Source organism: Panthera tigris, chromosome A1, assembly GCF_018350195.1.
Source record: "Panthera tigris isolate Pti1 chromosome A1, P.tigris_Pti1_mat1.1, whole genome shotgun sequence".
In the NCBI taxonomy this organism is placed as follows: Eukaryota; Metazoa; Chordata; class Mammalia; order Carnivora; family Felidae; genus Panthera; species Panthera tigris.
This window is the reverse complement of record NC_056660.1, coordinates 164,989,857-165,004,741: the sequence shown is the minus strand read 5'-3', so window position 1 is coordinate 165,004,741 and position 14,885 is coordinate 164,989,857. Positions and strand designations below refer to the sequence as shown.

General features: G+C 33.3%; 1 long non-coding RNA gene across 3 annotated transcripts in view; it reads left to right on the top strand.

Moving 5' to 3' along the window:
* LOC122231524 overlaps positions 1-14,885 on the top strand; it is a 246,810-nt gene that overhangs the window by 213,523 nt on the left and 18,402 nt on the right. The window contains exon 5 of one of the 3 annotated variants that reach the window (XR_006208760.1): positions 8,909-8,991. The exons of the other annotated variants lie outside the window; for them this stretch is intronic. This is a non-coding gene — a long non-coding RNA (uncharacterized LOC122231524). Of the gene's footprint in view, positions 1-8,908; positions 8,992-14,885 lie in introns of those variants that run through there. 3 annotated transcript variants of the gene reach the window in all.

The following is a 14,885-nucleotide window of genomic DNA, read 5'->3' as shown; positions in this document are numbered from 1 at the left end:
TGCAACCCAGAAGTTCAGAGGAGACAACCAATGGGGAGTGTGAGTTGATGGATAAATGCCCCACTCTCCTCTTTCTCTGATGGAAGAATTATAAAGGTCCTCTAGTTCTCCATTATTATAACAAGTTCATTTTCAGAATTTGGTTGGTGGGTTTCCTATATCTTGTTCTCAATGTCCCTATTTTCTTACCCCTGGCTTCTTGGATGACCTGACAAATAAACAAGGGTGTTCAAATCTTTAATTCATTGTCTGCTTTCAAAAGTATCTGTACTTGTCAGATAACAATCTTACAGTTTGTGAGATCAAGCCCCATATCTCTGTCTGACAGGGTAGAGCCTGCTTGGGATTCTCTCTCTTCTCTCTCTCTCTCCCTCTCTCCCTCTCTCCCTCTCTCCCTCTCTCCCTCTCTCTCTCTTTCTGTCCCCACGCCCCCTCATATGCATGCTCTCACTCAAAATAAACATTTAAAAAAACAAAAAGTATTAACATTATTACCTGATCTTTTATTTAAAATCAATATCATGATATAAAATTGGAAATTTTGTTATAGATCTTCGTTATATTTAAACTTACTTAAATTTTGCTGTAATTATTTCATTTATTCCTTATCAAACCATATGATACTTATCTTCATATTAGAGAGGATGAAAATGATTGTTTGATGGTCTAACCTAGTTAAGTATATATCCAAACCTATATACTAATCTACAGTAGAATGAAAATTGTTTCAAATCTTTCAAACCCCAAAACAATACTTTTATAATATACTTTTATCAGCATTATAATTATGCTCGGAATGATATTTTTATATTCAATTAATTTATTTTTTAGCATTCTATATTTGATTTTTCACTCTGATGATTTAGGGAAACTATGGATTACCTATTAAAACATACAGTTTAAAGGGGAAGGTATCACCAGGTAATAGCTTCCAACTTGGGGATTGTATAATCAAGATCCTCTCTGTAAAAAAATATATATATAATTTTGCAGCAACATACACAGAAAAAAATGACTTTGGGAAACAAATTTTAAAAGGAACTATTGTTTAAAAATACAATCCTTCCACTATTTGCTTAGGTCTAATTAAAAGGTCATTTATTCTATTCCATATTGTACCGATATAACAAGGGAAAAGAATGAATATATCTGCTAACCTCTTTTCTCAAATTATTCCTATCACTGAGAGTTACGCTAGGGACCCTTTAGTCCTCCAGCCTAATAGCATTATTTTAATGATATGTTATACATATAGTACAATTTTACCTTGAAATGTTTTAGAGTTCTTAGGTAGCCCCTGGGATTTATTTAAAAATAGATTATCAGGGTTAACATTTTAAAAATATTACAGTGTATGTACGTAAGTGTGTGTGTGTGCTTGGCTTTTGGTTTACGGTTTATTATTGTTGCTGTTGTTGCTGTTACTTGTTGGACTTCTGTTTCAAAACAGTTTGAAAAGAAAAAGTAGCTTTCCTCAGTTCTTTATTACTATGTAATGATATATATAAACCATTGTGTGAGCTCAGTTTTTACCTTCTCCTTTATATATTCTACCCTAGAGATACTTGATATATTATCTAATAGGTAATAGGTCAATTACCTAATATATTATCTAATAGGTAATTATCTAGTAGGTCAAATCAACATCTCTCTTCAATTATAGACATAGAAAGAGACTGCTTTCTTAAAATCCTAAACGGTGGGATTTCTCCTCAACTACAGACTTTTCTGTTGGTTTCCAACTCAAGCCCAGAGAAACTCCTACTGCCAGTTGGTGCATCCCATTACCACTCTTGTAAACAAACTATTTAGGTTTTGCTTCCTAATTTTTTTTTAGAAAGAAACAGAGAGTGTGAGTGGGGGAGGGGCAGAAGAAGAGAAGGAGAGAGAGAATCCCAAGCAGGCCCAGCACTTTCAGCACAGAGCCCCATGCAGGGCATGATCCCATGAAGCATGAAATTATGACCTGAGCGGAAATCAAGAGTGGGATGCTTAACCCACTGAACCACCCAGGTGCCCCTCCATTCCCATACTTTTGAAAGCCTCTCTTCATACCTTAAGTTTTTGTGTTTCCACTTGTTTTTAAGAGTTTTGTGGAAGACAGGGTTTGTATGTTTCTCATTCCCCTTGTTTTCTATTGATTTCTACAAGGGAATTATGTTCTGCTGCTGCTATGTTCAAACTGGCAGGCATGCTCTAGTGACTTATGCATGTAGTAGATAATCTTATATTTAATTTTAGTGGTGTTTGAAAATAAATAATGGAATATGCATTATCCTAATGATGTAAATCTATGTAAGAAACTTCAAATGAAACGTATCATATCAATCTTCTAATTTCAGTCTCCATATTTTCTAAAAATCTTTGATTTTTAAATCTAGTTTATTATTTTTCTATTTAAAAAAAGTTTAATGTTTATTTATTTTTGAGAGAGAGAGAGTGAGCCAGGGAAGGGCAGAGAGAGAGGGAGACACAAAATCTGAAGCAAGCTGCAGGCTCCACCCTGTCAGCACAGAGCTCAATGTGGGGCTCAAACTCATCAACTGTGAGATCATGACCTGAGCAGAAGTCAGACTCTCAACCAACTGAGCCACCCAGGTGCCGCTAGTTTACTATTTTTTTTTAATGATTTATCAACTATTGTAAAAGTTTATGTTGACATTTCCCTTATGTTCTGCAGCCATACTGACAACAGCATCAGTTAGGTTCTATAGGATCTTTTGTTCCATATCACTGAAGTTAAAAAGCCACTGCATAGTAAAGCCAACATTGATATTTCTTTTTTCATAATAGGTGAAAAGCCCTTTTTTTGAATATTGAAGATTTTGTTTATTTTGGGGGAGTTTTCACTATTATTTAATCAGTGAATGTCATTGATAATCAGAAAAAAAAGGAGAAACCTAATAGCAGTAATAAAAACAACTAATCAATATTAAAATCCATAATCTGACAGCTCACAAACAAAAATCTTTAAAGTTAAAATTTTGTAAAGTGAAAAAAGGGTTTTAAGATAATCAAAGGGATAAATTACCCATTAATTTCCAAAAGAAACTGAAGTTTCTCATATCCGAATTACCATTTTGACAAAATCGTCTCTGCCTCCTCTCACGTTCAGCATTGCTGTACTTCTGCCTAACATGGTTTTTGCTAACAGAATTGGCATTGTGAACTTTTCCAGAGTCCTCTACTTATAAATATGCTGTTCTTATTCTAATTTTGTTGTTGTTGTTGTTGCACTCTGTGTCAAATAATAAGACGTTGTTCTTTTCTACTCTTGGTTTTTGTTTGTTTTTAAGTGCTGTTGCATTATTCTTTAAAACCTACCTTACACATCTCTTCTTAAGACTTCACTGATACCTGCCTTTATGCTATGCTTTTGTTATTTTCTTCCTCTCTTTGTGAAATCATCATACTGCAATATGATTTATTTTACTTGTGTATGATCTTAAAATGATGGCATGTTACATTTTTGCATTCACAGATCTGAGAACAGTTTAAAAAATAGAAGTCAATCAGTAAACATTTGGAAAATTGATCATGGGATGAAAATTCCACTAACTGCTTACTAATATGCTGTCTAAAACTGGCTTATCATCTATGATAAGCTATCTGCTGAGTATTCTTTAAGATGTTTCTAAAATAATTAATGTGCATCTTCTGATTTTTGAGACACACAACCATATAAATCAAACGTTTATAGTTTATTTTTATCTCATCATTATTTCTCAATAACTGGAAATTTGAATATGATATATATTCTTCCCTCCCCAAATTTTGGCTGAAATAATGAAAACAGAATCTCCTTATGGTACCTTATACATAATATCATATTATACAAATATATTAAAAGTAAATTACAAGTCAAAGGGAATTAGTTGAGTACTTGAAGCACTGCCATACATGTATTTTATTTCACTTAATTCTGTCTTATCCTCATTTAATTTCTGTTATATTAAAATATTTAATCATAAAACCAACACATGATAATTCTAAAAGTATGAGACAGCTATGAAGTAGAAATGGAAAGTAAATACCACAATAAATAACACTGTCCATGAGCAGTTACTCTTTGTGATTGGTGGACTTTCTACCAACTTTTCCTTGTTATATAAACAACAATTTAATATTTATAAAAGTAGGATCATATGATACTTAAAATGTTATAATAATTTTCCCTGTAATGTTACATAGGATGTATTTTTCACGCATTATGGACTGAATGTTTAGGTACCCCCCCAAATTCATCTACTGAAGCTATAACCCCCAGTGTGGCTCTGCTTAGAGAAGAAATCTCTAAGTAATTTTGGTTAAATGAGATCATAAGGGTGGGACTCTGATCCCATAGGGATAGTATCCTTAACAGAAGACATACCAGAGAGCTTTCTCTCTCCCTCTCTCTTTCTCTCTCTCTCCCTCTCTCTGTATGTATACATATATATATAGAGAGAGATCTACCTATCTATCTATCTATCATCTATCTATCTATCTATATCTGTGTCTATATACAAATGAACAAAGAAGAGGTCATGTGAGCACAAAACAAGATTGTGAGTACCTCTACAATCGAAGAGAGGAGGCCTCAGCCAACCTGTCTTTCCAGCACCAGGATTTTGTATTTCTCAGACTTCAGAACTGTGAGAAATAAATTTCTGTTGTGGAAGCCACCCAGCCTCTCGTATTTTGTTATGGCAGCCTGAAGCAGACTAAGAATCAGTTTATACAATATACTGTTAAACATAAGTTAGTTTTATGCTATTTCATTTCATAGTGTATTATATTTTAAATTATTATTACCTAGTACTAGATTTGTAGAATATTTTTGAATTTTCAGCATTTGAACATTTTTACACTTATGCCTTATATATAGCTGTTTCACCTCATCTTAAGATAGATTCCTAGAGCGGTAAATACTTGGTCAAAATATATAAACATCTTAAAGAATTTGATACATACTGTGTTGGATGAAGATTCAAATCAAATATGGTTTCAAATATGACTTAATATTTTACTAGTTTAATACTCTGAGAAAACCACTGGCTGCTGTTGTAAACACTGTACAAAACAGTCTTCTCCAAAACAGTTTTACATACCTTTGAGTTGGCCCAGGCATGCATACAGCCATACTGTGGTTTGGGGTTGTGGTTTTTCACATTTAAACAGTGGTTGAGAATTTCTTCACTGTTCACTTTGGCTTTTAGCAATTTGCCAATTATTGTTTTCATCAAATACTTTCAGTGTAAAGATATCAAAAAAGAACCAAGAAAATGGTCAAGGAAATAATGCCCATGATTTTATCCAACTCTGTTAAATAATTATCTGTGCCTCAGTCTTTCTCTTGGTTTTCTCAATATCCTTCGAACACATTAAAATTGTTTAGATGTCTGAAAGAGGCATTTTTAGGTCGGATCATTTGCTTCTCTTGGAACCAAAATGTATTTGAATTAAATAACTTTATATGTGGTTATAGTTATGTGTAAATTATATATGTAATATATATATTCGTATATATGTTTATATGTAACTTATATATGTGACACATAAATGTAATGTATATATAAATTGTTACAGCTATCTATAATTATATATTTAGTTTCTAATTATATTTTTATTTTATTGTTCTCAGCCCAGACTTGTTGTATTAAGACACATAAAATATAAAATTTTGGTTAGTGACGTCTTGAGGGATATTTATTACTCAAGTTATTCTAAAAACTAACTTGTTTAGGCTTAGTTACATATCTAAAACCCTAAAATTCATATTTAAAATACATATAAGTATGCTTTACAAGTTTTAGATTAATTGTTATTGTGTACTAGTCATTTTGTAGATCTAACTGGTGCTAAAAAAGGTATGCAGGTCAGTGATATTAGAATAATTAACTTTCTCCACAGCGGGTAGTCCCTTCTGTATGATGAGAATGTCATACTATTATCAGTTTTCCTGCTTACACAGAGGAAGAAGCTTTTTAAATAATATATATCACAGAAAAAAATTCTAATGTTTGATAGTCTGGCATAAAAAAATCAAGGTTTAAGATATTTTCTTAAATTTTTAAGTAAAATTGAGACCTAGAAAAAGCACTATATTTTCCCTATGCCTTCATTGTGCCTAAAATCTTAATGGTTCTTATCAGGGCAATGGGGATGGGGTGCTGTGGTTATGTATCTGAGTTGGAGAAGCAGAGCTGGATATAACACTGTCTCCTAGTTCACACTTGATTGAATATTTCCATTGTTATAATTTCTCACTAAATTGCAGTAACCATTGACATTGTTAGCTGGGCACTCTGCAATGTTTATAAATTACAACATTATTATGAATTAATTTTTTGTGGAAGTTTAATTTTATGTCACAAAAAATTTGGTTTAAATGAGACTTTTAACATGAAGTTATTTAAGTTTTATTTTATATTTTGTTTAAAGAAAGAGTAAAGTACTTTAATAATTATGTGGTTTTGAATTTATATTTAGAGTGTGGGGAGCTTACACACCCTGAAGCTAGGAAGGTTGGTACTACAGACCCAGAACATTTTTCCAGCACATATACATTGAAGGATGAGGGCATGTGTGGGATACATTTCATTCATTACCTCAGATCACACCTCTTGCCTGCTTTCTGAGACTGCCATCACAACAACTTACATGTGTTTCCATTGTGGTCATGAAGCCAGGTTACTACTGCTGGCTCTGCTACTGACACGGAGGTTACCTATGATGACAGTTCCTAGCCATTACCTCACTTGTAAGCTTATATTGATAGTGCCTTGTTTCAGTTCTGTGTTCAGGCCACTCCTCTTCTAATCTAAGGCTTCCTGTTTGCCATTATTTTCCTAAAACATATGAGATCTGCTCAGACCCCAAGTATGTACCACCAGGAAAGTGGAAGGATTTGAAGTTCTTGAGGCAAACTATGGCCAATGGAAAAGAAATTCTATCAATAAATAATTTTCCCTCTTGTCACTTCCTCTATGATTTTAGTATATTCCATAATAACTTCATAAACTCTCCATAAAAGTTTCCACTGACACCTTAAGAGTCAGCCTGCCATGATGCTCTAGCCAGCTTGGTAAAATATACTTCCTTATACTTGTTCTCCCTCCCTCCCCACTCACTTTTCTTTTCCTATACTCCACTTCCCTGGAAATTTACTTCCTAATAAACTGTTATGACATAAGCATTTCCTCAGGCACTGCTTTTTACTTTCTAAGAAACTTAAGCTAAGATAGGGAGATGAGAGGCAGAATGAAAAAAAAATGTAGGTACGATTTCTGATCAAACATATTAAAGGACAAGTTGTAGACCCTAGAAGCTTTTATGCATAGAAAATATATGAGATATTGGTGAGCTTTATACAGATAAAATAATTCTGCCAATTTTAAGAATGTGTTTCTTATTTGTAGGTGTTGAGGGAAGGGAGAGTAAGTAATAGACTTTGCTACCAAAGCTACCAGATGTACCCTTTCCTATGAAATGTTACATGGATAGGTATTGAAAATTTACGTTAATAGGTTTGTAAAATTTTCCAGTCATTCACCTCCAATTATGAATTAGTTCATTCACTTAACAAATATTTAATGAGTACCTGAGGTGGGCCTCATATGTACTGTATGTGTTCTAGCATGTATTCTAACTGTAACAAGAGAAGTAACTCTGTTTTCATTCAGTAAGTATCATAACAAAAGAATAAAACAAAACACGGAATCTGTAGATGGTGATAACTGACAAGAATAAAAATAAAGCAGGATAAGGGTGTTGAGAAGAAAAGAGAAAAGGTAGGCAGGGCCTTCGTAGTGAGATAATATTTGAGCAGAGAGACCTCAGGATGTCTCTGAGAAAATCTGACTGTTGGTAGCCTAATAGGTCTGTCATTAGTGAAGACAATGATACAGGTGGGTAAAGAAGTTATATAATTATAATAAGTTATAATAAAAAGGAGAGGAAACTAGATAGAGGAGAGACTCTTTTCTACCTCTGACTATAATACTAATGTAGTTATTTGTAGTAATATTATTCTTGATAACCTTGAATAAAGACAGAAAATGAAAATTTATTGAGTGCTTATAAAACATGCCAGGCCCTCTTCTAAGCATTTGACATGCTTGGTCATTTAATCTGCACTGGAGCACTGTGTGTGGTAGGTGCTATTTTATCACCATTGTGCAAGTGAGTAAAATGAGGTTTTGAAACCTTAAGAAACTATTCTGAAACCATAGAGAAAGCTGTTACAAAACAGAGCCAGAATTCCTGTTATGAAATAATTAAGTCACAGGAGCAAAAAATACAGCATAGCGACTAGAGTCAATGCTATTGTAATAATGTATGGTGACAGATGGTAACTACACTTATCCTGGTAAGCCTTGCATAATATATAGAATTGTCAATTCACTATGTTGTACATCTGAAACTAATATAACACTGTATAACAGCTATCCTTCAAAAGAAAAAATTCTGAGCAGACACTCCCTGGGCACAGAGCCCAAAACCTAACCACTGTCTTATGTTGTGTGTGTGTGTGTGTGTGTGTGTGTGTGTGTACATATATATATATATATATATATGTACACACACATACACGTACATGTACATACATATATATATGTATATATGTATATATATGTACACACACACATATATATATGTATTTATACATATATATGTATTTATATATACATATATAAATACATATATATGTATATATATGTATTTATATATGTACATATATATGTATATACATATATATGTATTTATATATACATATATATATGTATATATATATATATATATACACATATATATATGTATTGGGGAAACCTCTGGTTGAAGTCCTGTTGTGATTTCAAAGGCAAAGAAAATAAGTAGTGAGAAAGAAATAATTGTCTCAATTTTCTTCTCGGGCTTTTTTCTCAAGGCATAGGTAGAAGAGAAAACAAAATAAGTTCATATGTTATAGATTCAATAATACCAACGTTGACTGATCACCTGAATCAACACCGGTGAGTTTTAAAAGTGTTGTGTTGGCTGCTTCAGATACTATGTCTCCCTCTCTCTTTGATCCTCTCTCTCTCTCTCTCTCTCTCTCAAAAATATGAATAAATATTAATTTTTTTAAAAAAAGGGGACACCTGGGTGGCTCAGTTGGTTAAGCATTCAACTTCGGCTAAAGTCATGATCTTGCAGTTTATGAATTCCAGCCCCTTGTTGGGCTCTGTGCTGACAGCTCAGAGCCTGGAGCTTGCTTCAGATTCTGGGTCTCCTTCTCTCTCTGCCCCTCCCCCACTCAAGGTCTGTCTTTCTGTGTCTCTCTCTCTCAAATAATGGGTAAACATTAAAAAAATGTTAAATGTTGTGTTGGGTATTTAAATTTTAATTAGTGTATATAGTCCCTTTGCATTTCTGTTTTTGCATTAGCAGTCATCTTAAGGTGAGAGATATCTGGAAATGTTTTTCAGCCATCATTAAATAAAGCAAAATTTCATGAAGCAAACATTATCCAAGAAGTTTGATTAATATTCATGTTTATTTTGTTTAATTACAGAATACAAATTTCACAGTTTAGAATAATAATAGTTTGACAGCTAATTGTTCTAAATAAAAAATTTACATGGTTTTTAAAACCTTATTTCTCAAAAACAAAAATTTTTATATTTCAAAACCTGCCAGAATTATATCTTGGTGAATATTAAGGACAACCTGTTTTTATGTTTACATGAAATTTTGTGAAGTGAGCACATTCTTAAATTTTCTGAAAACATAATTGATTTGAATACTTAAAAGAGAATACTTATATTTGCCGATTGTTAAACTGAATTGAGGCAGATATGCCTTGATTAACCTTCATGTGGCAGTTTCTTTTAGTTAGCAGGTCAACTACTTTTCTCATTAATGACATTTTAATTCAAATGAAATTTGAATTGAAAGCACTATTGAACATATATTTTGCATTAGGGAGAGAAAAAAAGTCCCTCTCTGATATTCTCTTAATATTTTCTCTAGGCAAAGGGAGAATTTTTTTAGTTACTATTCTCTCTCTCACTCTCTTCCTCCCTCACCTCCCACAATCATGCTTCCCAGAGTTGCCTGAGATTTCTTTAAATGAAATTGCAAAAATTGTATCTTATGATTAGGTAAGACAATGCTGATTTTTTAAAAATTTGTTAAGTCTATAGGGTATAGAGAAAGGCAATAAGAACTAACTGGCAGTATTTCAGTGTTTCTGTTTTTGTTTTTTTTTTTTTCTAAAGACTTAAATATTTTACTCCCCAGAAATTAGAAGGAAGTTTATTTATTTGTTCTAAAAGTGAAGACTTTATCTAAATTGAAAGTCTTAATTCAAGTGAGCCTACAAATTATTGTAACTGAAAATTTTTAAAAATCTCTCTATCCATCTGGTAAAGTAATATCCCCGTTATTCAAGGGGCAGATTCTCAGCAACTAAAATATTTTCAAATCTAATTTTTGTTCTATTTTAGGACAGTAGCCAGAAATACACAAAAACTCCTAGTGAAGCAAATTTATCTTCAGGTTTCCTTAGGAACCCTATGTAAAATGGGGCAGCCATTTTACAGACATTTGACATTCTTCACCCAGTGGTAAATAAGTCCACATCACTAAAGTGAACTTGGTGAAATGAAACACTGCCGTTTATAATCCTAAACTGTAGTCAACCATAGAAATTTAAATTATGTGTAGAATACTAAATATTAATGTTTAGAAATGTTTACCAAAAAGTCATTTAAAATACAAATGTCTGTGGTCTTGAAAAATCAGTATTTTTTTCAGATGATATTAGAAAGGTAAATACGTCTACATATTAGAGGCTATATTCTAGATGGAATACTTACTAATGTTTGTGAGTTCATGTAATTTATATGGAATTTAGTGATATGAGTTGAGTTTTCAATGTTCCATGAGTTACATGAAGAACAACTCTAGTTGTTAGTTTTTAACCAAAGCCTTCTTAAACTTGGTGAACATGCATTAATTTTTAGAATTCCCCCTTAGATATTAGGATATCTTATTTGGCTGACTAGAATGTTGTATCTCAATTCAATCTGATAATATACCTGGCCTTATAATACTTTGTTTAATTAAAATATTACTCTGGGACTGTTGTGGTTTTGCCATAAATGAAATTAGGGAAATGTAGTAATATGCAAGATCGTGTGTTTTAAAGTTTAGTCATTTGTGATGTAGAGACAAACAAGTTGTCAGTAAGTTTCATGTGTATTTTCCTTTCCCAGAATCATGTGTGATTTATAATTCATAAAAATTGTTTTAAGGGGGAATAAGAATGCCTACGATGTGATCTCCATGTCTCTCTGGGATAGTTATAGGAGTACTGTACATTTTATTTACTAGGGCTGTAGAGTAAGAAGGTACTTAGAAATCTCATCTCTCCTTGAAGCTGAAGGAATAATGTATGTGCATAAAACAATATTTACTACAGTGCTAGGAGGTATATAAATATTACTGCTAGGGTGGCTGATTAGGTTGTCTCAGTGCACTTTCTCTGCTTCTATGTATTTGTGTTTGTTGCTATTTTTTACTTGCTTTATTTTGGCTTTCGATTCCATCTACTTCACAGGCTTTCCAAAATATGACCACTGTGCACTCAAGGTTAACTTAGTGATATGAAAGAGTTAAGCTGTTTGCTTCCATGTTTAAATTACTTCCAGAAAATAACTTCAGCTTTGGAGAGACTAAACCCAAATTTGGAGACACCAGAACACAGGGTTGAGTTTTGAAGTCTTAAAAAGTAATGGGCAATTGGATATGACCTTGATAAAAATGAACAAAGAAGATTTCCCATTTCCAGTTCCCCTCACAGTGTCCTATTACTCTAGTTTGAAATGATAACTATTATAGAACTCATTCACCATGAATGGAAGAATTATCCCCTATTAAAATGTAAATGCCCCGGAAAAGACAGTACAAGAATCAATCAATCATTTATACCTTAATGAGAAGTAGTCACTCAAACTCTCCCAACATTATAGTTATCTGAAATTGAACATTGATAGGATGGAGATGAGACATAAGCACTTTGGGAACCAAAAGTAGGAAGGAAATAAAATAAAAGGAAAAGGAGAGAGTGCCCAGAATAACAGCACTATTTACACTGTTATAAAAAGGTTGACTCACAGGTGACAAACAATTATTGGCGGTAGTGTGTTTAGCTCAAGAAAAGACTGCTATTGTAAAGCCTTCATGTGGCACACTGCCCATAAGGGGGAAAAAATAGTCTCTTTGCTCTCTTCCTTACCTAACGACTACCATTCATGCTGAAGTGTGCTGACATACCACCCCAGTATGGATAGGGATTTGTATCTATTCAGTCAGTTTGAGGGTACTTGATTTAAGAATACAAATATAAACACATGTGTCCTGTATTTATCAGAGATGCATGGGAAACAATTTATAAAAATGGTCTTCACTTTTTAAAATTGTCCTGTGTGTGATTTAAATAAAAATATTTTTTAGATCATGTAAAATGTCTGTGATTAACAACTATTTAGTTTAAATATAATTTTTTTTCAAAAGAATGTCTATTTAGCAAGGCAACATACCTTCCAATTCTTTTGTACTGATACTCTCGGTGCAAATTGAATACAGTAGTATGTTTTGCACAGCAATTAAATAGTTCATTAATCTATCATTGCCATCTTCATCACCAGCTTTGGGTGTGTGTGTGTGTGTGTGTGTGTGTATTCAGAATTAAACATGAGAGAGTCACACATGAGCAAACAAGTGGTTGGCTTCAAGGACAATTCTTGAAGGCCCTTTAAGAATAATTCTCTCTCCTCTTTCATGATAATTTGTTGAAAGGCAGACAAAGATGTCTATATTTTGTTTATTAAGCAGGTATATCATGCATATAATATACGATATATTGTATCATACAATATATTATACACTGTATGTATTATGTTATTATATGTGAACTTATATATGTTATACGAGAACACTTATATTATTGAATTGACACTAGCCATAACAAATTATAATAAAATGAGTATGTGTTATATTAGAATAGTTTAATCAGTTGAGAAATCTCTTTTAGGTCTGAGGGTTCAATAACATGAATTTGATGTTATAATAATAAAGTTCATAATAAAATTCATCTAATAATTTAAGACAATTCAGTTTGTTTGCTTTTACCCAAAAATACTTTAAAAAGTTTATAACTAGTATGACACACTGTACCATGATGTATAATATTTGGCTTGTGTACCTGAACAATCAGGAATAAGATCTTATCTCTGTTATTAAGGTATTATTTAAATTAAATTAAATTTTATATAATTTAATTTCATTTAATTTTAATTTTTTTAATTTAATTTTTTAATATGAAATTTATTGTCAAATTGGTTTCCATACAACACCCAGTGCTCATCCCAAAAGGTGCCCTCCTCAATACCCATCACCCACCCTCCCCTCCCTCCCAGCCCCCATCAACCCTCAGGTTGTTCTCAGTTTTTAACAGTCTCTTATGCTTTGGCTCTCTCCCACTCTAACCTCTTTTTTTTTTTCCTTCCCCTCCCCCATGGGTTTCTGTTAAGTTTCTCAGGATCCACATAAGAGTGAAAACATATGGTATCTGTCTTTCTCTGTATGGTTTATTTCACTTAGCATAACACTCTCCAGTTCCATCCACGTTGCACAAAGGGCCATATTTCATTCTTTCTCATTGCCATGTAGTACTCCATTGTGTATATAAACCACAATTTCTTTATCCATTCATCAGTTTATGGACATTTAGGCTTTTTCCATAATTTGTCTATTATTGAGAGTGCTGCTATAAACATTGGGGTACAAGTGCCCCTCTGCATCAGTACTCCTGTATCCCTTGGGTAAATTCCTAGCAGTGCTACTCCTGGGTCATAGGGTAGGTCTATTTTTAATTTTTTGAGGAACCTCCACACTGTTTTCCACAGTGACTGCACCAGTTTGCATTCCTACCAACAGTGCAAGAGGGTTCCTGTTTCTCCACATCCTCGCCGGCATCTATAGTCTCCTGATTTGTTCCTTTTAGCCACTCTGACTGGCATGAGGTGATATCTGAGTGTGGTTTTGTATTGTATTTCCCTGATGAGGAGCAACATTGAGCATCTTTTCATGTGCCTGTTGGCCATCTGGATGTCTTCTTTAGAGAAATGTCTATTCATGTTTTCTGCCCATTTCTTCACTGGATTATTTGTTTTTGGGTGTGGAGTTTGGTGAGCTCTTTATAGATTTTGGATACTAGCCTTTTGTCCAATATGTCATTTGCAAATATATTTTCCCATTCCATTGGTTGCCTTTTAGTTTTGTTGATTGTTCCCTTTGCAGTGCAGTAGCTTTTTATCTTCATGAGGTCCCAATTGTTCATTTTTGCTTTTAATTCCCTTGCCTTTGGGGATGTGTCAAGTAAGAAATTGCTGTGGCTGAGGTCAGAAAGGTTTTTTCCTGCTTTCTGCTCTAGGGTTTTGATGGTTTCCTGTCTCACATTCAGGTCCTTTATCCATTTTGAGTTTGTTTTTGTGAATGGTGTGAGAAAAGTGGTCTAGTTTCATCCTTCTGCATGTTGCTATCCAGTTCTCCCAGCACCATTTGTTAAAGAGACTGTCTTTTTTCCATTGGATGTTCTGTCCTGCTTTGTCAAAGGTTAGTTGGCCATACATGTGTGAGTCTAGTTCTGGGGTTTCTATTCTATTCCATTGGTCTATGTGTCTGTTTTTGTGCCAATACCATGCTGTCTTGATGATTACAGCTTTGTAGTAGAGGCTAAAGTCTGGGTTGTGATGCCTCCCAATTTGGTCTTCTTCAAAATTACTTTGGCTATTCGGGGCCTTTTGTGGTTCCATAGGAATTTTAGGGTTGCTTGTTCTAGTTTCGAGAAGAATGCT